Source organism: Giraffa tippelskirchi, chromosome 7, assembly GCF_054371585.1.
Source record: "Giraffa tippelskirchi isolate mGirTip1 chromosome 7, T2T-mGirTip1v1.2.pri, whole genome shotgun sequence".
Classification (NCBI taxonomy): Eukaryota; Metazoa; Chordata; class Mammalia; order Artiodactyla; family Giraffidae; genus Giraffa; species Giraffa tippelskirchi.
Window position 1 is genome coordinate 20,655,538 of NC_137281.1, and position 27,335 is coordinate 20,682,872.

The 27,335-nt window shown below is 45.4% G+C and overlaps 1 long non-coding RNA gene across 1 annotated transcript; it reads right to left on the bottom strand.

The window, feature by feature from the left end:
- Positions 1–8,337: 8,337 nt before the first annotated feature.
- On the bottom strand, positions 8,338–10,880 carry LOC145515823 (uncharacterized). The gene is made up of 2 exons (XR_014061031.1): positions 10,755–10,880; positions 8,338–8,533 (listed from the first exon to the last, which is right to left on the bottom strand). It is a non-coding gene; the product is annotated as an uncharacterized LOC145515823 (long non-coding RNA).
- Positions 10,881–27,335: the final 16,455 nt, after the last annotated feature.

A 27,335-nucleotide genomic window follows, 5' to 3' on the forward strand; every position in this document is an offset into this window, starting at 1 on the left:
AACTTCAGAGAAATGAAAGTTTTTTTAAGTTAATAGTGCAGTTGTAATGTATCCTGTAATAAATGTACAGAATGTTACATTATTTTGTGATGAATGGCAAAAGTGTCCCCAGCTCCCTTCAGAAGCATTATTGAAGTTCAAAAAAAAGGACCATGGAATGAGCAGGGATTGACGAATTGGTCCAAAGATGGCAGTGGGAGGCAGGCAGGTCCTGGGTGTTTAAAGACGATTTATGTTCTGAGCAGTCCGGTTTGAGAGCAGTGGTCAGGCCCAGCAAGTGGCAGGTGGTGACCGTTATCTCTCTGGAAGGTGGGCTCACTTCCCTGCAGCATGTCGCTTTGCCAGAAGCCTCAGTTTGTTCACTTTCTGTAATGAAAAGTTTCACTCATACTCTAACCACACAAAGTACATCTCAAAAAGTTCAAAACAGCCACCTCCTTTTTCTTTCCTAACAAGTAAATGTATTTTTTAAATAAATCCTGATGCTGATTCTACAAACTTAGTACAGCTACTGAAGAAATGCACTTCTTCAACAGAGGGCAGAAGTGGCGGTCACATAGTGGACCAGGGGCTGCAGGAATGGCCATTCCTCAGCTGGTGCCAGCTCAGAATAAGTGTCACAACATTGGGCAAAAGGCAACCAGAGAAAGCCAGGTTCCTCCTCTGGCCCTGAGGTCTGATGTCTCCATGCCTTTACTTTGTGAGTCACAGGAAAGCGGTGCTTGGGGTAGGGACAGTCACTGAAATGTTTCTCTCCCGTGGTGATCACTGCCCTGAGTACTAGGGGACCCCACACTCTTGCAAGAACTTGTCACACATTTTCCCATTAGGAAACAACTCTGCCAGGATGATACACTTCATTCCTTGATTCATTCAAACCTTATCTCTAGAGTGCCTGTCATGTGCCACTGTGCAGACATTGTCGTTATTCCAATTGGCTGGCAACCCAGAAATAGACACTGACAAGTTTTGATTTGACTAATGCCACACATAAAGTGGTATCTCCCAACAGGAGGAAAGAAGAAGAAAGAATAAAATAAAGGAAAGGGAGAGAAGGAAAGGAAGGAAGAAACAAAGAATGAAAGAAAGATGACTTCTCCCCTGACCCCACCTCCTTCCATAGCTATTGCTCTTATTTTCCTGCTCATTTTCGCAGCAAACTTTCTAGAAAGACAGAAAGATGGCTGCATATGCTGAGTACTTCTTCCTCTCCTAGCTACCCTTCAACCTACTCTTCCTTGAGTTTTGTGCTTACTGTCCCAGGGAGATAGCTTTGACAAGTCACCTGTGAGCTCCATGTTTCCAAAGCCAATGGATATTTTTAGATCTTAAACTTGAACTTCTCAGCAGTGTTCTCTTTCCCCAATACTCTTGCTCCTTGGCACATTCCTCTTTGTCCTCCTCTTCAGCATATCTATCTCAGGATACTTTGGTGGTCCTTCACAACCTCATGACCTCTCCACAACCTCTATATGCATATGCTGGCATGCAATAGAACACAATTATAAACAACCTAAGTATCCATTGATAAGGAAAATGTTAAGTAAACAACGGCACAATAATGCTATGGAACCTAAGAGCTGTTAAAAAAAAAAACCACAGCAAATTAAATATACACATATATGTGAAAGAAAGTGTGAAAGTGTTAGTCACTCAGTCGTGTCCAACTCTTTGTGACCCCATGGACTATATAGCCTGTTAACCTCCTTTGTCCATGGGGTTCTCCAGGCAAGAATACTGGAGTGGGTTGTTATTTCCTTCTCCAGGGGATCTTCCTGACCCAGGGATCAAACCCAGGTATCCCATATCACAGGCAGATTCTTTACTGTCTTCTTTACTGTCTGAGCTGCCAGGAAAGCCCTATACACATATATACCTGTGAAGATCTCTGAGACATATACTAAGTGAAAATAAAAGACAACACTGCAGAGAATGATGCTATTTAAGTATGATATATTTCTGTGTGCACGTACAAATGTATGTGATACGATTTAAACAGTCTCAAAGATGAGTGTACACAATGCTGGGTATGAGAAATAAATTGGAGGAAGCAACAGAGATTCGGGTTGGTCAGAAGGAGCATACATTTTATCTCCACTGATTAACATTTTGAAAATGAATCATGTCTCCTGTAATTAAAGACTAAAAAATCATTTTTAATAACTATTATGCACATTTAAACTTACTCCTTAGCCCTCCACCATCTTGTCACTCTCTCCAGAGGTGCTTTCAGACAGTTCAAGGACTTAAATCTCATCTATTTGAAAGTGTCTCCAGACCTAGAGATCCAATCTTTCTCCTTAACTCCAGATGTGCTTCTATAAATATCTATTTGGACTTTTTACCAAAAGTATCATTGTCAGCTTCACAAATTTTCTTTGGCCAACTGGAACACTAATTTTCCCCCCTAAACCCACACTTGCCCAGTTTCCCCATCTCAGTAAATGACTGTATCATTCACTCTGTTGGTCGAGCTGAAAGTACAAGCCACACTTGATATATATAGAATCTATTCTATATACCCCTTATATCTCCAAAGTCAGCCTGGAATCATCCTTCCCTTTCTCTCCAAAATCCCCCTATCACGCTGAATCAAGCCACCACAATCTGTCACCCACACTACTGCCACAGCTTCTTGGTTGACTTCTCTGCTTCTTCTCTTTCTTCCGTCCACTTGGTTATCCACCCAGCCATCAGAGTGACCTTCTCCAGCATAGGTGGGATCAGTCACTCCCAGCCCAGATCCCTGCTCCTCAGAGTGCCCTGCTTGTCCTTCTAGAGATGGGCAGGACAGAGCTGTGCTGGGGACCTGAATACTCTTCAGAAGAGCCCACCTGGTGAGCAAAGGGAGAGAAGAGATAAAACACAGATGCAGCCTCAGTGTCTTCAGTGCAAACATGGGTGAGAGCTTCCTCTATGGCTGTCTGCACTGCTCTCAGCATGGCCATTGGCGTCAGACCATGAGCTTCCAGGTCTCAGCCCCACGTGGCCAGAGTTGCCCATCTTCCAAGTCAAACCCTTAGGGTGCTCCGTTTTCATTCAAAACTGCAGTGGCACTGGGGGGGAAAATACTGTAGAATTTTGAAACTATTATTTTTTTTGCAATTCTTACTTTGGAAAGAGATCCAAAACTAAATAGAAAGAAACCAAACTTGAGTTAGCTTTCCAGAATGCAATAGCTAGGTAATTGACTTGGTTTTAAGAATTATAATTTTAGCACAATTTTCTTGGAGAAGAATTGATAAGACAAACTCTGAAAAGAAATTAGGGTAAGGTTTTGTGAAAATAATATGACAATTATATCAAGCTAACTGTAAATGAGAAATGAATGTATTTCATCACAGGATTTTTGTAAATGTTCTTGTAAGAAGAATTTATTAAGCTTTATGTAGGTGAGAATTTAGTGATTGGAAATTTAAAATTCTAACAGAAAGATGTGCATGGATACTACTGAGTCACTGTATTTCTTATTTAAATTTCAGTCAGTATTAATATTGGGCTATATTAATATTGAGCTCCAAATGAAAAGAAAAAATTACCAAGGAGAAAAGCATTCTCTAACACTCTGAAATTAACATTCTGGGATATCCAAATACTGTGATTTCTGACAGGCTAGCCAGATCCCATGCGTCCTTCAACCAACAACATTTAAGCCATATGAAATATGTGACAGTATGAACCAGAGGCCAACCAAAAGCCCACAGTCAGAATCTCTTAGGAAGCCAGAAGTCATTTATTAATAAAGCTATTGACATGTTTTAATATTTATAGTTATTTACCTTGCAAAAGAACTGAATCAGGGAGTACAGAGATCAAGTCACTGCTCAGGGGAGCGAGTATTTACCTAGGCTAATAGCTTCTCTTTGAAGAACAGGCAGAGAAGAGTAGAGGCTGAAGGGGGCCTGGAAGCTCTTTTCAAGGACTTGGTGGAAACGCTGAGAGCAGATGTGGGCACAGTGCTTCTAGCAATGATGCCATCATACCCTGGTCTTGCCCTGCCTCCCATCATCAGCCCCCAGTGAAGGGTGACAGGGAGTCATCATGAAGTGCACTGTCTCCTGGATTGGGCATCCCTGTGATTGACAGTCGAAGACTAAGTCCTAATTTTGCTCCTTCTTCCAGCACCTTTTCCACAGCATCCATCTTCAAAGACCACCAAACATGGAAGACCAAAGAAAGAACAACCACCATCTGAGCTAGGAAAGACAGAGGAAGTGGGACCTTGGCAGAGGAGTCAGGAGTGGGAAGCACAGGGAATCTTTGGAAACAGAAAGGGAGACAGGACTGACAGAAGATGCCCCCAAGACTCTCCACAAGGGTCTACTCTGCAACCTCTGGCTAAGTCTAGTTAGGATAAGTTATGTTGCAATAACAACCACAACCACAGAAATATGTGTCTTGCTCTTAGGATGTAGATGTATCCATGCCCATTGGCAGGGGACTCTGTCCTCACCAATGACCCTGGCTGATGGGGCTCTATCTCAATGTGTGTTTTCATGAGTATCTGGATGTGGAAGCACTCCTACTGGAAATACAGTGCTCTGGGGTTAGAGCCTACTGTTCAGTAACACACAGCCACCTCTAAATTCAAGGGGGAAGAAGAGTAAAATTCTCCCATGAGCCCAGCAGGAGAGTATGGGGGATCCCTGAGCAGGAGAAATGTCTGCTCCATGCACAGAGCTCTGAGAAGATTTAGATCAATGACAGAAGTAACTTTATCTCTACCTTCATCTGGACCTGAAATAGTTCGAAATACTTGGCTAATAACACTAATAAACCTCTAGGACTCCATGGAGATCACCTGGAGAGCAGTGAGGCCATTTTGTTATAGACCGGGTAACTCTCTCTTTCACCAGAGATGGCAAAGGGCCAAGTTGGCATATTCCTGTCATTTATTGTCCTTTATTCAACAGGCCTCTCTTAAGACACTTTAGCAAAAATAAATGTTGTGATATAGCAGCTGCTGAAGCTGACTAGTCAAATATAATAGGATATCAAGGAGTGAGGGTGGGGGACGGCGGCTTGCCATGCCGAACGTGTTATGCTGAGACTCCATCCCATTTTGTGACTTTTCCCTGCAGAACTCAGCTGTTCTGAGTTTTTTGTTCTGAAAACTCAGAACAGAAACTGAAAACTCTCTGTCTGAGTTCTCTGTTCTCAGACAGAGAAACGCTAACATTTGGATCCGTCTGGTATAAGGGCTTTTCAGATAAAGGGGGTAAAGAGCTGAAGGGACAAATTTGCTGAAGGCAATTCAAGAAAATGATGAGAGACTTCTCTGGTGGTCCAGTGGTTAAGACTTCACCTCCAATGTAGGAGGTGTGGGTTTTATCCCTGGTCATGCAGCTAAGATCCCACGTGCCTGTGGCCAAAAAAAAAAAAAAAAAGCATGAAAACAAAACAAACAAACAAAGGAACAGAAGCAATATTATACCAAATTCAATACAGACTTTAAAATAAAGAAAATGATGAAATGATAAACTCTAAGATTGAAGTTGGGGTGGGTGAGAGAGAACTGGAGGGGATAGGGTTATGGAAAGAGAGGAAGGAGCCAGTGGATTGGAGGAGACCCTCCTAAGATCTGATCACATTAAAGGTGGGAGGAGTGAAGTAGATAGATTAAGAAATCAAGAGACTGTAGTTGGAATTGTAGGTAAGGACTTGGGTGTGGGAATCGGTGACTGAAGAGTGTATGGAAGAAACGGCCGCTGTTGTTTAAGGTACCAAGGAATTGAAAGCCCCAAGTGGTATTGAATTGAGCATCCACAGAGAATGGCAAATTCTCATGGATCCAGGAAGAAATGGAGTGACAAAGACAACAGAGAACCAAGAGCTGAAATCTGTAATGACAGAGGAAGTATAAACAATGACAAGCAGGGGGTCAGGGTGGTACTCCTAGACGGCAGAGCTGTCGATGGAATAGAGTTTTGGCTTTGTTTTGTAAACAAAGGAAAGGGTTGTAATTTTCTGGAAGTGGTGATGGGGACCAACAAGGTCTCCAGCTTTGGGAGCTGCCCAAAGCTGAGATTGACAGGGAGTGAAAGAATGGCAGAGCCAGCACTGAAAAGGGCTGCAAAGGAAGTAGTGTCTTCCCAGAAGATCCTGGTCTCTCAGTCCTCAGGGAAAAGCCTCGGAAAGAGCGGCTGGCCATGCTGTGGGCTCCTGGAAGATGGCTTGCCAATCACTCAGCCCATCAGTCCGTTACCTGTTGGGTTGGCGTCTGAAGTGTGATCTCCATACGAGTTTGACTTTGTGTTCTGAGCAGTCCCTAATGTGGTACAGTTGCAGGGCAGACAGCACCTTAGAGACAGGCTCCCTTCTCACACTTAGGGGCACCCAAAGCCCTCATCTAGTATGCATTGGCTGTGTGGGAGGGAGACCGGAATAGCTATGGACTTTTGAACAAGACAGATGGAGAGAAAGAGATATAAAAATGGGACAGTTTCCCCAAGTCTAAGGAAGTTTGGCCCCTAGCCTATTACCTTGCAACAATTTCTGGGAAAGTCCCCAAAGCCCACTTGGAGAGTGGAGACCATGGTGTTGTCAGACTTGACAACTGGGTTACCCTGGGTTAGCAGCACATCAGTGCAAACCAGGGAAGATCAGGGATGGACTGGACACTCCCAGGACAGGGCATGAGGGCTCCTCTTCCCCATGGGTCTGCAGGACATGAAGCTTAGCAGCTACTCCTATGACGTTTGGTTCAGGCCTCACCTTTCTGAGAAAATCAAGAAACCAGAATCTAAAAAAGAATAGATACATGTATATCTATAACTAAATCACCTTGCTCTACAACTGAAACTAACACAACATCATAATCAATCCAAAATATTTTTTTTTTAAAAAAGAAAACAGAAAAATTCACTCCAGTCCCTTCTTACTGATGAAAATCATCAAGGAATATGAATTTGATTCCACAGGCACAGCCTCATATATGCTGATGGAGTAAGGAAGCTGGCTATGTGATGAGGCTCAGGAAGAGCAGCCTTTCATACAGCTTCTTATTTTGATTATCACTAAAACTTTGGAAATTGTGTGGTCAACTGGAGTACTTCTCACTAACACCCTCCCCAGGAGGCTGTTTTGTTTTGTTTTTATCATGGCCTTTGTTTTGTTTTGTTTTGTTCAGTTTTAATAATTTATTTTTAATTATGTGAAGAAATAACCTAAGAAAGGGAAGGACAAAATTATCAAAACATTTAATCACAAAAGACCCATGGTTACATGTGCATGACAAATATTCTGTTAAATTATGCATCGTTTGTTACATATATTGATCTTTTATTTTGACTAATGTTGAAAGCTTTTTCCTGGTGGCTCAGCCTGTAAAGAATCCTCCTGCAATCCAGGAGACCCAGGTTCAATCCTAGGTCTGGAAGATCCCCTGGAGAAAGGAATGGCTACCCACTCCAGTATTCTTGCCTGGAGAATTCCAGGGACAGAGGAGACTGGTGAGCTACAGTCTATGGGGTCACAAAGAGTCGGACTTGACTGAGCAACTAACAATTTCACTTCTCTTCTGAAAGCTCTTTGGTTAAGAATGAAAGCTTCTGAGAAACTTGAACTTTATATTTTCTTTGTAAAATTTTTATTTATTCATTTATTTATTGGAGTATAGTTGATTTACAGTTTTGTGCTAATATCTTCTGTATAACAAAGTGACTCAGCTATACATAGAGATATCCTTTTTATATTCTTTCCCATTATGGTTTATCACAGGATGTTGAGTACAGCTCCCTGAGCTATGTAGTAGGACCTTGTTCTTTTTCCATCCTATATATAATAGTTTGCATCTACTAACTCCAAACTCTCAGTCCATCCCTCTCCCACCTCACCTCCCCTTGGCAACCACGAGTCTGTTCTCTATATCTATGAATCTGTTTCTGTTTTGTAGATAGGTTCATCTGTGTCGTATTTAGATTCCACATGTATGTGATATCATACAGTGTTTGACTTTCTCTTTCTGACATAAATATGCATCTTCACTCAGCATGACAATCTCTAGGTCCATTCATGTTGCTGCAAATGGCAGGCCTCTTCCTGCCCTCCTAGACACTCTCCCTACCTGCCCTTCAAGTCCCCTTTCTGCAAACTCTCCCAGCAGGAACCCTCCTCCCTACAATCCATTTTCTCCCTCCCAGTCATTGGATGAACCCTCCCAGATGGCTGTGGCTCAGAAAGGCTTTGAAATCCCTTTGTTCTTTGTGTTGTTAAAAGAGTTTGCTCCCAGACACACTTCATCTTATTGTGTTGCTTGTAAGCTCCAAGAAGGAAGTCTTTACTCTTTGCCACTGTGATTTCCCAGCCCCCAGGACAAGGCCTTAACCCAGTCAAAGCTCTCAACCAATACTCGTTTTATTGTTAGAGGCTTGCTGACCACAGATTATGGCAAAGCTAGAGGAAGTGTAGGCACCGATGGTGAGGGTTTAGTCTCTTGCTGGAGGGAGTGTTGGGGCACAGGCAGCCCTCACATCCCCAGAAGTAAAGGGATCTCTCTCTTTGTCACCTTCCGTGCATGTGTTCTCCTGGTTAGCTGAATGGAAAGAAGGGAGATTAAGGTTTGACAGATGGGTTAGAACCATTGTTGCTGTTCAGTCACTAAATTGTGCCCAATTCTTTGTGACTCTGATGGACTGCAGCACCCAGTTTCCTCTGTCCTCTACTGTCACCTGCAATTTGCTCAGATTCGTGTCCATTGAGTCAGTGATGCTATCTAACCATCTTATCCTCTGCTGACCCCTTCTCTGACTAGGGTTAGAGCCTAGTTCCTGAGAAATATGCAGCACCCACCATGCACAGTCTCAAGAAATAGATTTTACCAACCATCACCTGGGCCAGATCAGGGGATCATGAATTTTGCTATGTAGGCTAAAGTCAAAGCAATAAATATCTCTGTTTCTAGCCAGAGACAACTTATCTATAATTTTTTCCTCAAAGAATGTGGGAATTTATCATTGTTGGATTCAATTCAATTACTTTTTCTACCCTATTAAAAAATAGCTCATTCAAATCAAATCAGGACTCGTTTCCAGTTCCGGCCTGTTGACAGTATCTTTTGTAACCAGCTAAGCAGTCTTTGCAGCGTTTGGCACTGCTCTTGCTCTGAGGGCAGGATTTAGAACAGATACTGACTTCCTTGAGTCAGGATGCTACTGAGTTCTCTGCTGATTAGTGGGCTGCAAATTGAAATGTGACAGCCTGGAGATTCCTGGCCACCAACCATTCCTAATGGGAGAAGCACTCAGCTTCTCTTGCAAGGCACCCCTGAGTAGAAGTTGCACAAGTTGGAATAGGGTTTCCTCTATTAACTTATAATTGCTCCAGGGAACCTGGCCACAGATCTGGGGGGTCAGGAAAGCTGACCCAAGATTGGTAGCCTGAAGATGCTAAGTGCAGGGCCTCAGCATCCAGTTGTATAGCCTGGTGAGATGTCTTTGTGAGAACCTTTGCTGCCCTGAGCTCAGTAAAATAGGTGAGAGCTGTTGATACAGCAGAGCTGGGTGGGCAAATAGTGGTCAGTGTGGCGGGTCCACTGGCTATGCTCAGACTATCAACAGCTGGTGGGTCCTGGGCAGCATGGCTCTGTTATAGGAGCACTGCCCCCTGCATGAGTCCCACTGGCTATAAAGCCAGCTAGGGCAGCAGAGAGGGTGGGGAATATGTTCTTGTTCCCAGAGAGGAGCCTGTTGTACAAAACAGAGAGCCCATAAGTTTATAGCTTCAACAATCCTCAAGCCACACCCAAGTCACCGAATGCAGCCCAGGTATAGAGGGGAAGCCAGCAGGCTCAGGGGATTGGAGAAAAGCCATAGGATTTCACCCCTGCGGGGAACTCAAGGGCCAGCTTGGAGAGCACCACCTCCCCTGAGCCAAACCAAGGGAGTAGAGATTGCCCAAAGGCAACAATTAATTAACTCGAGTCTCCTCTTAAAGCACAAAGAAGGAATCTTTTTGAAACATCAGGTGCTGCAGAGTCAACTATTTACTTATTTATCTAGAAATTTCAAAGGGAGAAAGAAGCCTGTGTGGATAGCATCACCCAGATAATCACTCAGCTGTAGGGCGAAATGCTCAGAAGAGTAGCAGGTATTTGCCGCCTCTTGATGCCAAATTTCAAAGGCAGATTATTTGCCCGGTACAGGGCAGTGTCTCTTCACCTGTCTTTTCTTGGGCAGACATTTCCTCCTCAACCCCAAGTTTTCACAGTGAGACGACCCCTGGCCTCCCTTGGTCTGGATGCAGCCAGTTGCCAGGTGCCCACTTCTTCCCAGGGAACCCAGTGGAAGCCTCCAAACAACATACTGTGCTGCCTTGTTAGAACAGGCACACTTCTTTTTTAAATCAAAGAGTAATAAAATACTTAATTAGCGACGTGTAGCAGCATTATTTTTATTCATCTATACATTTCTAATTAAAATTATGCCATTCTTAAAAATTGCAACAAAATACACTCAAACCTTTCATTTCATATGCAAAACGTTTTGAAAGTCTGCAGACCCCGTGAGGTGGTAATTTCAAAAGGAAAAAGGAATGGTAAGTCAACAAAAGAAAAAAAAAAGTGAAGCCATAAGTAGTTTTTTTTAAGAAAATGTATAGGATACACTAATTTGAAAGAAAAGCAATTTTGAAATATAAAAGGAAATCTAGAAAAACGAAGCATTCAGCCCTTTTATTGCATGGTGTTGCCAATAATATTGTATATGTGATTAAAGATTCTTTCCCCAGCCGCTTAAGCCAATAGAAATTGAACTTGCCTGAGTACAGCCTCCCTCCTGCATCACCCTCTGCCTCAGCTACTGGCGGGGGTGGGAAGGCCTCGGTGGTTATTGGTATTCAAATCCCATCATCTTTAAAGAGGTGACTACAAACGAAGTATTTCAGGGCTGCATGGTCGGCTTGCATATTGAAGGCTGGCTGTCTTCAAAATGGTTACATCACAAAGGAAAAGTGTAAGGCGCCTGTGCCCTAGGCTCCAGCTGCAAGAAGAGCGGAGGGTCCAGTAGGAACAGATGTTTCCTGCAAGACACTGCCTCCATCCCACACATAGTTTATACAATATTCAAATTCACTTGGCACTTATGCTCAAGCTTTTATCCCCCCTCCCTTTCTCTTTTAATAGTTGTAAGAAAGTTGGTCTCTTATCTCAAAGCAGTAAAGGCAGGAGTGGTTTTGACTGTGTTCTCATCCCACATGTGAGGGCCAAAGAGCACAACCCTGCTTTCTGCAAATGCTTTCTAAATCCTGGTGCCCTGGGAGAATGCGCCTGCCTGGATGAGCCTGGGATCCCGTGAGCAAGAGAATGCAATCCTCTGGGCTTTGATCAGCACTGCCTGGGGTCTGCCCCTAAGACCTTCCCCCTGGACATGACTTTGCAAGAAACTTCTCCAACTTGAAACTTTCATTGAACTCTTCTGGATGACGTTAGCCATCATATGGTTTTGATAATGTAAAGCAACATGCTAATTTTCAGCCCAGTGAATGCTGTGTCGGAAACCAAGTTGGGGGAGGCAGATGACCTTGGTATAACTTGCACTGTCTGTTCAGCTTTGGTCGGATGGCCACAATGCCCCTGGGTCTGGCCAGGCAACACGGGGCACCAAACACCAAGGATATACAGAGATGGGGACCCCAGCAAGGCCACTCCTTCAAGTGTGAGGCATTGGGGTGCAGCTTCCAAGACAAATAGTCAAGGGTAGACAGACATTCTCGGCTCAAACCAGAAGAAGCATGTGCCTCCTGTCCTCACTCCGAGCACGCATGTACAACATGTGCTCCCCGCCACATGTATGACCACACGTGTGCCTGTGCACGAATGCACACAAAATTTAATAACCCTGCTCTAGCTACAAATTAATTCAAATCTTGTACTCACATTAAAAATGAACTCTATTTTATGTTGATCATTAACTAAGAATATTTCACACTGGAGATTTGTCATATTAAGGAGAATTGAAACCACTTATATCAATTAAATGTACAGCATTATACTTAATCTCAGCAGAGATTACCAAAATACTCTAAGCATGATTTTACAGAAATGTAAAATATAAATTAGATAAGGGAATATTGGCCTTCACACACGCACGCCCCCTGCCCACCTCTGGCTCCCCTAGAAATATGGCTGCCTGCAAGTTGATGGGGTGGGGATGGTGAGCAATATTTCAGCAAGAAACTCCTGCTGTCCCCGCCGGCACCATAAAAATCAAGGCCACAGTAAGTGCTGGTGCAGATGGGAGAAAGACGCTCTGTTTTAGCTTTGGGGGATTAAAGTACACACTGGCTGGGAAAGGATATAGCAATGAAGAAAAGAGGAATTTTCTAAAAGGCTTTGCAGAAGTACCAGAGAGGCCTCAAGCAAGAAATGCTGGTGTAGAGTGCTTTGTCTCACCTGCTGCTGACAACGTACAGTAACACAGGCCAAAATCTCTACTGTCTGAGAATAAAACTTCACACGCAAGGGCCAAGCCATTCCCAGCAGCACAGTGCAGGCTCCCAGGGATTCTACCAACCCTGAGAGAGACAACCCAGAAATGACAAAGATACGTGCTCCATTAGTATTTGCTGAGCCAAGGAGACCTAACCTTGTATTCATCTCGTTTTCAGTCTAAATTCTAATTTCAGCTCAAGTGTCACCTCCTCCGGAAAGTCTTCCATGCTGCTCCAGGCTGTGTGTGATCTCTACCTTTTTACTTCCCCCACCTTTATCACTACCTAACTTCACTGCATCCTCTCACCTTCCTTAAACTATAGTCTGCTGAAGGCAGGAGTGGAAACTTACTCCAGGGCCGCAGTGCAGGCCTTAGAGCAAAGTGGACAGTCACTGTCATGGGATGAAGCAATGGACAGCTGCCTGTGGGTCTTCAACCCTCTTCTGAAAAATCCCTTCGCCAGGAATCTGAAAGGAGGACAGCAGTGGGCACTAAGGGGATATATGCTCCCAGAGGCTTGAGTACTGGGGCCCACACAGTGGTGAAGGCTGCCCGAGGTGGGAGGTCTGGAGACACACTCTGCCCAGTGTCACACAAACAAGGTGCTATTTGCCTCTCCTTGGGTGGGAAGCTCCCCACGTGTCACCAGCTTGCAGGAACACCCTGTACCTTCAGCCCCCAATTTCACACCAGCGCGGAAGTTGTCCAGTTACGTTTCCAGTACCCACTCCCCTCCAGGCACTGCTGTGAGCACCTCCAGGTCACTGTCTGCTACACTCCTGTGCTCCATCATTATGAGAAAAACAGTCAACAAGGAAGCAGACTCAGGAGTGGAAACATGTCAGAGCTTGGTAAGTGCTGAGAGAAAATGCGAAAGCGCAATTGATAGTCTGAAAAAACAACAACAACAAAAATGGCTGGTGTGCCAGGCAGAGCAGATACAGGAGAGTCCAGAGGAGGCCCAGGTACTCAGAGCGCAGCCAGGCAAGGCCGTCCATGTGTCCTGAGGCCTCATGGCCTCCCTCTGCAGTCCCCTCAGTGGGCCTGGTCGAGCCAGGGCAGCTAGGACACAAAGACAGACCGGACAGGGCTCAGAAAAAAACCTGTAATAACTTTTCAGAGACCATCTCTTTACCTAGCAATACTATCTTCATGTGTGCAAATAAGTCCGTGTGTACTCAACAAAATGATTCAGTTATGTTAATATACACATATATAATATATATAATATTTATATCTTTTCTATACATGCATATATATATTCTTTTTCAGATTCTTTTCCATTATAGGTTATTACAAGATATTGACTATAATTCCCAGTGCTATGCAGTAGGACCTTGTTGTTTATCTGTTTTATATAAAGTTGTGTGTATCTGTTAATCCCAAACTCCTAATTTATCTCTCACTCCCCTCTTTCCCCTTTGGTAACCATAAGTTTGTTTTCTATGTCTTTGAGTTAATTTCTGATTTATAAATAAGTTCATTTGTATCACTTGTTTAGATTGTCCATGTAAGTGATATCATACAGTATTTGTCTTTCTTTTTCTGACTTACTTCACTTAGTTTGATAAACTCTAGGTCCATCTATGTTGCTGCAAATGGCATTATTTCATTCTTTTTTATGGCTGAGTAGTATCCCATTGTATATAATACCATATCTTCTTTATCTTTTCATCTGTTGGTGTACACCTAGGTTGCTTCCTTGTCTTGGTTATTGTAAATAGTGCTGCTGCTATGAACATCGGGGTGCATGAATGAATGTTTCTTGGCTTTCTTATTTTTTACTTTATTTATTTACTTTTAATTGAAGGATAATTGCTTTACAATATTGGTTTGATTTCTGCCATACATCAATATGAGCTAGTAGGCATTTATCTTTTCAAATTAGAGTTTTCAAATCTGCCTGCAATGTAGAAGACATGGGTTCGATCCCTGGGTTAGGAAGATCCCCTGGAGAAGAAAATGGCTACCCACCCCACCATTCTTGCCTGGAGAATTCCATGGGCAGAGGTACCTGGTGGGCTACAGTCCATAGGGTCTCAAAGAGTTGGACAAGACTGAATGACTAACACTTTCATTTTTCGTCTTTTCTACATGCCCAGGAGTGGGATTGCTGGGTCATATGGTGGCTCTATTTTCAGTTTTCTGAGGAATCTCCATACTGTTTGCCATAGTGGCTACACCAGTTTACATTCCCACCAACAGTGGAGGAAGGTTCCCTTTCCTTCACGCGCTTTCCAGCATTTGTTATTTGTAGACTTTTTGATGATGGTCATTCTGACCAGTGTGAGGTGATACTTCATTGTGATCTTGATTTGCATGTCTCCAATAATTAGCAAGGTTGAACATCTTTCCATGTACCTGTTGACCATCATGCTTGAATCTTGACGTGCATGGTTTAACAGCCATGCCTCTTCATGGAGGGTGAAGGCTAGACGCTGAGCTGGGTGTGGAAAGAGGGAAGAGGAAGGATACCCCTGTCAAGATTCAAGGCTCCCCTGGGGCCCTGTCTCTAGGCCTTGAGTAGTCTTGAGTGGTCTTTAAGTCCATGGCGTCCCCTTCCTCTCCACACACTGGTTGGCCTATGTCAGCTTCACTTAGATTTGGGTAAAGGTAGATAACTGGCCACCATTCTCAGGCCAGGGCTGCCTTACACACAGCCCTGCAAAAGCAGCCCCAGTATGGCTGGGGAGTGGCTGTGCATCTGAGCTGCTGCGTGTCTCAAGTGTGAGATACCTATTTATCTGTGTTACTGGAAGGATGCAAGAGGGGTGAATCCGTGTCACTTTATTGGCACTGTCCAGTTTACACTTTTGAAAATTTAATTTTACTGGAGGAAAAAATCTCGTTCACCAAGATGCTATCAGATATTATGAACAGTATGTATTTCTCATAGGCAAAATTACAAAATAATATCCCACAAAATACAAAAATCTGCATTTTCAATGCATGACATCAGGCTATTATTTCATTTTGGGGTGTGTGTTTCAAGCCCACAGAACCAGTGGTAAGTGACGTTTAGGAACAAACAGGTGATTTGGGTAAGAAGCTTCGACAGCGTTTGTGTGAAGGCAACGGTTTCTGTAGAAACCTTTCCTCTCTTTGTCCTCTCCTATCTGCAGGGTATTGACAGCCCTGACAAGACTTTGATTATCTAGTCAGCATGAGCCTGAGACTTGTCACTTGTCAGGTTTGAGCTGACAGTCCCAACGCTGATGAAACAATTGGAGGGAGATTGGCTGTGCGTGAGGAGGGTTGGGGTCAGCCGCCCAAAGTTTCCTCTGCGTGGCGAGGAGGGGGGTCTCACAGAAGTCAGCTGAAGGAGGCAGGCGGGGCTCCAACCGTCTGGGCATGGGGACGTGGGGACGGGGGCTAACAGCCCTTGCTTTCCCATCCGCTCTTCCAGCGGGGATGGCGGGAGTCAGGCCCCCTCCACTGCTGTTCCATCCCCTCCCCATATCAGAGGAACTGGATTATTTCCACATCCAGCCTAAAGCTGATATTAGATTTCCCCTCATTAGGAGGAGAAAATGAGGCAGAGAGCTAACAGCTGGCTGCGACTGATATAAGGCAGAGGAATGAGGCTACTGAAGAACACGGTGTTTACTGGTCCCAAGTAAAGTGCAGTGTTATCAATTATTATTATGCATCATACATTAAGCCCCTTATTAGTGCGAGGCACCTTACATCCATCACCTGTGCATGATGGTTCATTGTGACGATGCCACGTGGGTTCTACTACAGTTGCATTTTGCAGATGAATAAACTGAGTCTCCTCCAGGAGGCTAAGTGCTTGTCAATGACACAAAGGCATCAGCAATCAAGCCTGAACTTTCTGAACCAAGTTCTGCATCCTTCACTGGCTCTCAGTGCCCCGAGACGTTAGGCTCATGACATGCATTTGTGGATTGCGGTGGTGGGTGATTATTTGCCACATGTGTATATTGAGATGTTATATATGCACACCTGCTTGATACAGTCTCTGCCACTCTCCAAGGTGCTTCACTTCCTAGCATCAGCTGTCTGTCCCAAATGCCTTTGTGTTAGTGACACTGACATAAAGCAGGACACTAGGAGGTCACGATCCCAATTCCAGGTCCACCAGCACAAGAACCATTCCCAAGGATTTTGCTCCAGGGAAGAGGGTTTTGCTCTGTGATGGAGTGGCTGCAAGGTCCCCCATGGGGCAGATACATGGATCTGCTACAAAGCAGAGTCTCCAGCTGGTGGAAATGATGCCTGCCTTAGCCAAAAGGAGGGCTGCCACTCCATCCCTGGCTGCCCCGGGGTCCCACCCCTGTATCCCCACCTCTCCACTCATCTAAAGGCTTCATGCCATCTCCCCCGTAGGAGCCCTTCTGGCAACTCCTACCTTACATAACCCACCATCTCGATGAATCCATGCTTAAAGGGAGAGACGCTCTGAAGAGGACACTAGGAACAGCTCCCAATCACAAAGAGCCCCAAGACAACTCTTGTCCTGGGGAGCTGGCAAAGCAGCAGAGAGAGGGGCCTGGTGCTTGGGCTGCTGAGAAGCACCCATCCCTCCCACCTGGGCACCTGCTCTGACTCTCTACTCTGTCCCTACTTTCTGGGTCTGAATCTCAGCCCCTTCATTCAACTGTTCGCTCTTGCAGAGCAATGGCTGGATGTGCCCTCTGTCTCCTCACAGCAAATCCATTCACAGCTTGGAGCTACACAAACAGTCACTGATACCCACGTTTCTCTGTAGGGTGGGACTGAGTCTCACCATGCGTAAAGAAAACAAATAATCTGGTGTGTGTTTTTTTTAATTCTTTGATTTATTAAAAACAAATTCTCACAGAATGCTGGGTTTCCTAAAGAGGGAGGCATACTTCTTGTTTTCAGAAAGGAATGCTGGGGTCTAAAGCCCCTTTGTCCATCTCTGCAATCTGTTCCTCTTCTTCCTAAAATAGTATCTGTTGGGATGAGATTGGTATGTATTCTCTCAGGCTTTTATGCAATCATTCACATGTGTATTCTTGTAGAAATTTTTCATGTCTTTAACATAAGTTTGATCAAACCAATACAGATTTCCATAGCAAACTGCAAACTTCTTTTATTCAACATATATCTTGGAGCCTTACCCATGTGAGAATATACATCTCTATCTCAGTCTTTCTAATTGCTGCATCGGACACTTCAGTATGGCCTCGTCCAAGTTTATTTGTCTCTTTCTATATTGATGGACATGTAGATTGCTTTCAATTTTTCACTACTGCAAATATGTTGCAATAAATATTCTTGCACTTCCCTTCATATGCCCAAAAACATTTATGAGAGATGCCAAAAAGTGAATCTTCTGGGTCACAAACTCATGTATATTTTCAATTTTAAATCCACTCCTACATCCTCCTCCAACAGACCCCAAGCAGCCTCCACACCCACCAGCAGGTGTTGGAGCATCTTTCCACCAAGCACAATGAGATGGCTCTGGAAATAAAGTTGGAGAAAGCCACACCCCACTTCCACAGAGAGAGCCTAGGTGATGCTGCGTGTGAACAAAGGAGGAACTTCTGTGACTGGAGGGATTGTCCCTGGTTAATGCAAGGCTGAGGCCAAGAGCGGGCAGCTTCATTAAGATGTCCAGTCATAGATGAACAGCTGTCCTCTACAAGTGGGTGATGTGTCTGAGGCCAGAACCAGAGGAGGAGGGGTCCCTCTTGGCCCGGCTCTTCTCTGACCCCCAGGGACTGGCAACTGTGAATGGAACTATGGACGCAGGCATCCATCCCAGCTAAGACTTGGATGTATCCTCGTAACAGGGGGACTATTCATCCCGCAAATACTTGTAAGGTGTACCTTCATGGAACTGACATTGAGTGGGAAAGACTGGTGATATCAAGTTTGCAGTAGGTAGTGATTCCCATAGCTCCTTTCCTGTCTGGGCTGGTTCTAGCTCTTTCTAGCTCTTTCACGGTAGATTAAGGACTGTCATGGAAAAGAGGCTGTGCTGCCCCGTGGACATGGCACCCACCTGCAAAACTGTGGCCAAGTGTCCTGAGTTCAGGTCCCACCCTAGTATGAAGACAGATGGAAAGTCGGGTATGGGAACATAGAGCCCTACTCTCAATGACTCTCACATGCTGCCACCACAGAGATTACTATTGACCAGGTCCCTTCCAGACACGCCCAGCCTCCTCTCCATGAGCAGCTCTGTGCTCAAGAACACCCTCTGTACCCTGAGTTCCCAAGTCACCTGGCCCTTTGGGAGGATTGGTAATCAGGATTTCCTTAATCCAGACTTATCCCAGGCATCTGACCAGCAGGTGTCCCAAAGATTAACTGTGTCTGACTATGCATATCAATGAGGGAAAAAATTAATGCCTCATTAAGATCCAAAGCAATGAAAATCCACAGCACCTAGACTTTGAAAATTGGGCCAAAAGACAGCATCCACTTTTCACCACAGCCGTCCACGTGGCTTGGAGTATGCTGACACAACTTTTGCAGTAAGACAAAATGCACTTGCTGCATAGAAACCGTTGTGAGCAAAAAGGTGAGCAGCAGTTTGTTGTATGTGTGTTCACACTCACATACATATACCATATGCACATATGATATGATTTTTGTTTATTATATATCTGTATATACACATATACACTTGGTTAAAATAAAAGCTGTAGAAGCAGATGTGTGCTAGTTGAGGAGTGAGCAGAGGGCCAGGTAGGATGCCCTTCACTTCCACTTCCAGAAGGCACATTGGAAGGCCCCCCAGAGGCACATCGAAGCCCCAGAATCAGAGAATAGAGATCACTGGCTCTGGTAACAGGCTCCATTTACTGACCTTTCTAGATGACCCCTCCGAGGCTGGCCAGCTCATCGCCTCTGTAGCATGAGGAATGAGCTGGAAGGGCCCCAAGGCTATGGCAGAACCAGACCTCTTAAAGCCGTGATGCTTCCCCAAGCAATCCTCATTCGCTCGGCCACCTCAACCCTTCAGATTCACCCAAGATTCAGCCCTCGAAAGTATCAGGTTCTCTGTCTATGTAGAGACAGAGAACTTACTGCCTACAGACCCAGTTTTCCCCTAGAGTGAAAGAGAGGGAAGAGGTCTCCCCAGTCTTAATACAGAAGAACATAGGACAAGCCAGTCTGTTCATACTCTAAGACCACACCCAAAGTTGGACCCAGAGACCTCTACGCTAGAGGGTAAGAAAACACAAGTGCAGAAATGTGACTGTGGTTGCAGTATGTTACCTTATATCCCCCCAAATCAATGGCAACCCACTCCAGTATTCTTGCCTGGAGAATCCCATGGACAGAGGAGCCTGGCAGGCTACTGTCCATGAGTCGCAAGAGTCAGACACAACTTAGCAACTAAAGAAAGAAAGAAAGAAAGAAAGTGAAGTCACTCAGTCGTGTCCAACTCTTTGTGACCCCGCGGACTGTAGCCTCCCAGGCTCCTCTGTCCATGGGATTTTCCAGGCAAGAGTACTGGAGTGGGTTGCCATTTCCTTCTCCAAACCACCATCCAAAATCAAGGTGGTATATGAGGCCTCCAAGTGGGAACTAGACATAAATTGGAAAGAAAATCATGGTCTCAAAAGGATGGTAAGGAAAGTAGGCCATTAACCAATGAGGCAGTGGTGGAACCAGGTGGAATCAGAGCTGATGTTCTGAGATGTAACTAGGAGGATGAGACATTCCTAGAAGGCTTCCAGGAAGAAGTAAAGTCTAAGCTGATACCTGAAAGATGAGTAGGAATCAGAAAGGTGAAAGGATGGGTGGCAGGGGGAGAAGAAGAGAACAAAGCCATAGAGATGCTGCTGCCGATTGGGAGTCTGATTTTACAGTCACCAGTCAAGACTTGACCAGTCACGTATGGGATATATGCAGTGTGTCTGGCACATCACAGGGGCATGGAAGGCACAAGCCTGACCCACAGGGAGCTCCCCACCACCTAAGAAAGGCACTCCCTCTAAAAAAAGGTAGAAGACAGAGGGCAGATTTCTTGCTGCCTTCAGAATTCTAAAAAGCATGAATGAAGGTTTCTGTTCTATTGTCTCTAACTCAAAACCACAGTCACCACCACCACCATCCAACCCAGCCTTTGCTCCACTTTTCTGGCTCCATTGCTGCTACCTCACAAATATCGCCTCTGTCCCAGGAGGAGCCAAATGAGGTACCAACTTTCCAATGAGAAATCCACTCACTTCCTGCCCACCACACTCATTGTTCCTCCTCCCTGCCCAGACCTCCGCCAAACCAACTTGAGGATGGCGAGCAAGCAGACGGAGAACCCAAGAGTGAGACCCAAAAGGGGCTGGCACCCCATGCTTTCAAATTGAGATCCCCTGTTCTCTAGAATTGAGATTCTCCAGATAATGCACAATGATTGTGGAAAGAGCTGGCAAATTAAAGATGGTTGGTATTGATTCCAAAAATACTTTTGCTTTCAGCAAAATACATCTTTAATTACTTTCCTACTGGCTGTCATTTCTCATAAAGCAGTCTAGACGACTCGTGCCAAATCATGCAAAGATTGTTTTCAATGAAATGCCTTTTCTTAATATCAAAGATCATACAGAGTTTTAAAAAAATCTCTTTATATGTGACGTTTAACAAATGTCTAGCAAACATGTCACATGTGCAGAATGGACAAACTCCCAGGCTCCATTTGTAATAACAGGTGGTAAAGACACTACCTGTGTTTCCCTTGGCCCCATCTCTGTAAGCTCTTCCATGCCATGGTCTGGACAAAATATATATATCTATGCAAATAGCGTGCACATTCTTTCTTCTTTTTTGCCTCTGTTTGTAATTTATTATCCATAGAATCAAACTCTCTTTTCCCCAAAGCAGTTTAATACAGAGATCAAGAGAGCACTGGTACACCTAGGGTAGTAGAAAATATATATTACTGAAAGGGTTCTTCTTATCTTTATTTATCTGAAGCCAGCTGCAACTGAGCAAGGGAAAGGAAATAATTTGAGCATGTTCCCTCTTATAAGTTTGATTGGAAATGACGAAGACAAGTTGAAAATCGGAGAAAGGAACTGCGGCAAAAATGCAGATTTAGCTTTCAGCATCAGAATCAATGTCCAAATCTAAAATTGATATAATTGACTGTTAATTAATTCCCTTGATATTTTCATTAACACTAGGGAGCAGCAAGTATTCTGTGTAGCACATCTGAATTATTCAGGAGGCTCTTGGATTCCCTGGCAAAGGCATCAAATGATTGATGCCACTGGAGGATGGAGATAAACCCAGGTTTCCTTTCCTTGGGACTGCAAGTTAGTGGTCAGAGAACCGGTGGGAGGGCCCTCAGCAGGGTGGGGGCGGGTGGTGTCAGAACACAGAATTGCAGACGAGCCTCCAGTGAGCTGCACCTCCCCACCCAGAGCTGTCTCCCCAGCACAGAGCATTCTGGGGCAGGTCCCGGCCACCACTTTCAGGCTTCTCCATTGATGACCAAGACTGGCAAGAAATCCTTACCAAATTATGGGTGTGAAACATATCAAGATCATTATAACGTAGACACTTTAAAAGTTTGCAACCTAAAGCTTTGGTGGAGGGAGCAATAAGATAAAGCAGAGCGCTACAAAAGCTTGCAGAAGGACAGCCCTGAGCACACAATCAACGTTGCCACGGTCGGTTCGAAGCTCTCCCAGTAGCCATCGTTTCTGTCCTCTGGGCCCCCACTTGTCTTCCTCGGGAGCCAGCGGGGAACACCCCCACACGCTCAGCCTCTTCTTCCATCTTCTCCACACGTTATCCACTTCCACTTTTTACCTCCCACTGCCTAGGATCTCCTAGAGGGAGGGTCTCATGCCTGACTTGTAGAATGAACATCAAGATGCAAAGCCGTGATTTGTGTGTAGCTCTCACTGGGTCAGCCCACTTCCATGAACGTGTTTTAGCTCTTGCCAAGGGAGTTGTTCATTCCTTACCATTAGGAACAGTAAAGAGATGATCGACCAGCAGACAGAGCTGGCCCTCCCGCCATAAATGAGGCCTTTAAAGGACAGTTTATGGGCCAATGAGTGCCCACTGAAGGATCATTTTTCCTCACTTCTCCTGAGCCACTGCTCTCTGCCTGGGACTACAGAAAGCACCAAATCTCAGCAGACAATATCTAAGTAAACCACAGCAAGTCTTCCTGGCTCTGTCCTGTCACAGGTCCCAGGGACCAAAGTTTCCACTCAAACTGACTCCAGCTCCTGGAAACACATGAGCCACACCAGGCAAGACTTCCACTAGCACCTGCCCTTTACCTGCTGGTGAGACAAGGACTGTTATTTGTGTTGAGGAACAGGGGAAACTACCCCCAGTGTTTTACCATTTAAAGCCCGAAGGTTCATGAGTCTCTTCACTATTAAAAAATACAAAAAAATAATAATAATAATAAAAGATAAAACAAAGAAAGGCCATGAGGATGTGAGAGCAATTAATAGGGCTATGACTCTGAGGGTGCTTCTTTTCCAGCAAAGAACTTCCCATTTAGGACAGAGCCCTGGTGTGTGTTCTCAATGCCTAAGCAAAACAGGGGCTATAGCGTCTACCCTGCCTAGAACCTTCTCTGGGCTTCTAGATGGGTGAAAGCCCTCAGACAGGGCTCCTGCCTCTCCTCCTCTGGTGGTGTCTACCAGGCAGTGGTGCCAGAGAAAGAAGGCAGAGAGGCAGACATGCTTTGCTAGAGAAAAAAAAAAAATCACATTTTCTGATCCCAATTGTTTATTGGAACTTAAAAAATAAGTTTAAGAAGCGGACTCAACAAAACAAATTGAATAAAGTAAAACCAAATTCAGTTCAAGCCAGGGAAGTGCTTGTGAGTTAACGTCATAAACACTCCTTTGACAAGTGACTTTCCATCACCCAGCAGCTCCATCGATGGCCTCGAGACGGCGGCCTGATTGTCAGCTGGCAGATGAGGGACAGTCTGCTTGTCAGGATGCCAGTGGATTGCCCTCAAGTTGTTTGTAATGACAGGAGACGAAGAATGGTGGCTCAGAGTGATCTCTTGTTTTACAAGCTCAGCATCAGGACGGGCCCTGCATCAGGGAATGCACTCAGCAGGCGCCCCCCTCGAGACGGACCACCCTCCTTAGGCCATGCTCCACCTTTGGCCCTTTATGCACCAGGCCAGTTGGTTCACTGTCATCTGGGTTCCAATAGAAACCATCGTAAAAATGATGAATCTTTTTTCCTTATGACTCACCATGCTCCCTGCTCTGAGATTTCTGTCTTTTATTGTCGCACTGAAACCGTTTCCAATCATTTTTTGCATTTGATCTTGATTGTCTTAAAAAATTAATCAGACACATGTTCACTATGTTTTTTATCCAACTGTCTCCAGAATGTTTTTTGACAATTTAGAAAAATGTTTTGAAAAATAGTAAAGGGAAATATTTAAGTAATTATGATCCTCACATTACGAGGCCAAGTGAAGTAAACTAATGCAATGGAAACATGGTTTACAGATTTGTTTAATTATTTTGAAGTACAATGAAATTGCATTGCTCTGAGAGGGAGACTTATAATCTGGACCTCTCCATTCATCCCTTTTCGGGGCTCTACTTCCTACCAGAAGGATGATGGTCAGGCTGAGGAACAGCTTGGGTTGGCCTGGACTTGAACACCCCCCACCCCATAACTTGCGACAGCCCCCTCCCCAAGCTTCATCAAACAAATATACAGTCAAAGTCAAAACCATATGCTTGCTATGCAAAAGCAGCTTGAAGACGCCTCAGAACCAGATTGTGGTCCCAAGAACCTCCCAAACAGAAGTCCCGGTGCTGTCTTTGCAAAAGTGGAGCCGTGTTTATAGTTCACATATGCCCTTCTGAAGAACCATCAACTCAGAGCAGGTGGCCCGGCCATGAGTCCACTCCACTGTCATCTTTGGCTAGGATACACAGAAAGGACACAGGACAAACAGGCCATAAACAAGACTGAGTTCCATCAGGCTGCAGGGCCAAAAAGAAGAACAGAGGATTGTTTCCTTCTGGGTTGTAATTTGAGTGTTTACCAAGTGGTGTGACCTAGCAGATGTGCTACAACCCAGTTTCTAGAGTTAGCAGAAGCCCCACGGGTCAAAGGCACAGACCCCATCCATAGGTCCAGGGGTCCCCAGATCACTTGCCTCTTTGACAAACTGGCCACAAGTTTCAGGAAGTCCCTTGACCTCCTCAGCTTTGAGAATTCCTTAGAACAACTTGTTAAACTCAAAAAAGCACTATACTTTTGATTACAATTTTATTATGAAAGATACAAACCAGAATCAGCCAAATGAAGACACATTGGATGCAGTCTGGGGTTGTTCCCAACACAGAGCTTCTGTGTCTTCTCCCTGGTAGCACCCTGGTGGCACGTCATGTATTCACCAACCAGGAAAGCCACTGAGCTTTGGTATGCAGTGTTTCTCCTGGGGTTTCCATCCACAGGCATGACTGACTGAGTCATCGGCCGGTTGACTGGACCCAGCACTCCCTCGGGGTAAGGCAGGCTGGGCTCTCTCTGGCGACCAGCCCCCATCCTGAGTCATCTCATTAGCATAAACTCAGGGGCTCCTGATGAACAGAGACACCCATTACTTGGGAAATTCCAAGGATTTAGACTTTCTCTTCCAGGAGCCAATGACAAAGGCCAACCCAAGTCCTTCATTGTATAACAATATCAAACCCAGAGACCCTTGGGGGTGTTCCTATCCCCTGGAGATCTAGCCCTCCTTGACTCATATCTTCACCCCACTTCCACAGTCTCTGAAAGTCTGAAACATACCCCATGGCTTGTGAGCTTAGGGGCTTATGCTCTCAGAGCAGCCTATGTTCCTGGCTGCTGGCCTGTGCAAACTGCCCCTGTTTCCCTCTGAGTCAAATCTGAGTTAGGGCATGACTTTATCTATAGCTTCCTCCACTCCACTTACACAAGGCATTTTATGGGTTCAGTCATCTTTGCTGAAGACCTACAGTCATGGTGAAGGGGTGTTTTGAGCAGTACCTCACCTTTGCCAACTATTCCATTACATTTTGCTGCATTTTCTCTGGGGACTACAGCACATCCTTTCCCTTATCTCACTCAGAGCAAGCCTAGCACCATCTGCATCTCAGCAGACCCTTGGGGGCCCACCTTTAAGGTGACATGACCAATTAATATTTTCCCTCTAATAAGTATAGAGCTCTCCCCTCCAGGAATAATTCTGTGACCCCTTTCACCCTATTTCATAAGCTTCTCGAGATACAGGTCTTAGACCACTCTGGATGTATAAAAAAATTTGCATTGGGGGCCCATCACCAGAGATGTAACAAAAAGCAAGTATGTTACCCATTCAAATGTTCTGCCACTGCCCCTGGGTGAGCTGAGATGTGAGGGACCCTATCTCGGCCCTGGGTGAAGCCTGTCCCAAAATAAGACTCCTGGGACAGCTCTTGGAGCAGTTGGTGTGTAGGCTGCAGGCATGCAGCATTGTCAGGAGAGAAGCCCTGGGGATGAGGGGAAGCAGCCAAGGAGGCCATGTTCTAGTTCAGTGCTGGTCCAGCGAGCGGGGCCAGGGCCAGGCGAGTTCTCCCGTGGGCTTTCTCAGCACCTTTAATGCCACAGATCTCTGCAAGGGCCTGGAAAACACTGACACGTCCTCTCTCTCCCTTCCTGCTTTTCTCCCCCAAGGGGGCCCTCAGCCAGGCACATGGCTCCCCAGGCTCTGCAAGGGGCAGGGCAGGGCAGGACCTCCCCTTCTGGGCCCAGGCTACTGTCCCAAGGGGCCTCCAACTTGCTTTCCTGCTCCCAGGGGACAGCCCAGAGCAGTGTGACCTCCAGAGATTCACCCAACTTACACAGGGAAAAAAAACACAGCCTGACACTTTAACAAATGCACTCCAGAGCCCCGGACTTTTAATTTTTTATTACTATTTCTGCCATTTCAACAGGTTTTTAGCAGTAGATCTAGAACAAGTTGCCTTAGCAGTTCTTTCACTGAAGCTGCTGCTGCTGCTAAGTTGCTTCAGTCGTGTCCGACTCTGTGCGACTCCATAGCCAGCAGGCCACCAGGCTCCTCCGTCCCTGGGATTCTCCAGGCAAGAACACTGGAGTGGGTTGCCGTTTCCTTCTCCAATGCATGTGTGCATGCTAAGTCGATTCAGTTGTGTCCGACTCTGTGCAACCCTATGGACAGCAGCCCACCAGACTCCTCTGTCCACGGGATTCTCTAGGCAAGAATACTAGAGTGGGTTGCCATTTCCTTTTCCATCTTTCCAGCAATCAAAACAGCTCCCCATTTGGAGCCCCAGCTCTGCTGCTGGATACGAAGCACCATGCCAGGCCCTTTCCCTCTGCTCCATCATTCAATCTTTGCAATCGACCTCTAAGATCGGTGGGGGGGGCGGGCATTCAGTATGGAGAAACTGAGGCTCAAAGGCCACAGCCAGCCAATGGGAAGGCCATTTCCAAATCCCTTGGGATTTCTCTTTGACCTCCTTGACCAGCTCATGGACTGGGAGAGCAGCAGCAAGGCTCCTGGCGACCCTGCCCTCAGTCAGACAGGGAGCTGGGCCTGTACCGATGCTAACAAAGGTGATTTTCCTCATCAGCGGAAGAGCAGCCAAGGCTGGTGCCCCACTTGAAGGAATGAGTTCATTCCAGGACAGTGTTTCATCTCCTAGGCATCCAGAATGAGCTTCCTCCAAGAACAATTTGTGCACAGCAGGACATAGGCCAGCCAGTGTGATGAGGAACTAGGGTCTGCATTGCCCAGCAGTTGGTCTTATTGAACTGGGTCACAATTGGCTCCGGGCCAGAGGGATGTTTTCACATTTTCCTTCCTAGGGTCTTGATTTGATAGGAGAGAAACAGCTCCCTACAGATCCCGTAGCACCATTCCCCAGGGCACCATGGAGAGGGAACTCAGGAACTGAAGCCCACAGCCCACAAAGGGAAATCTCAGAG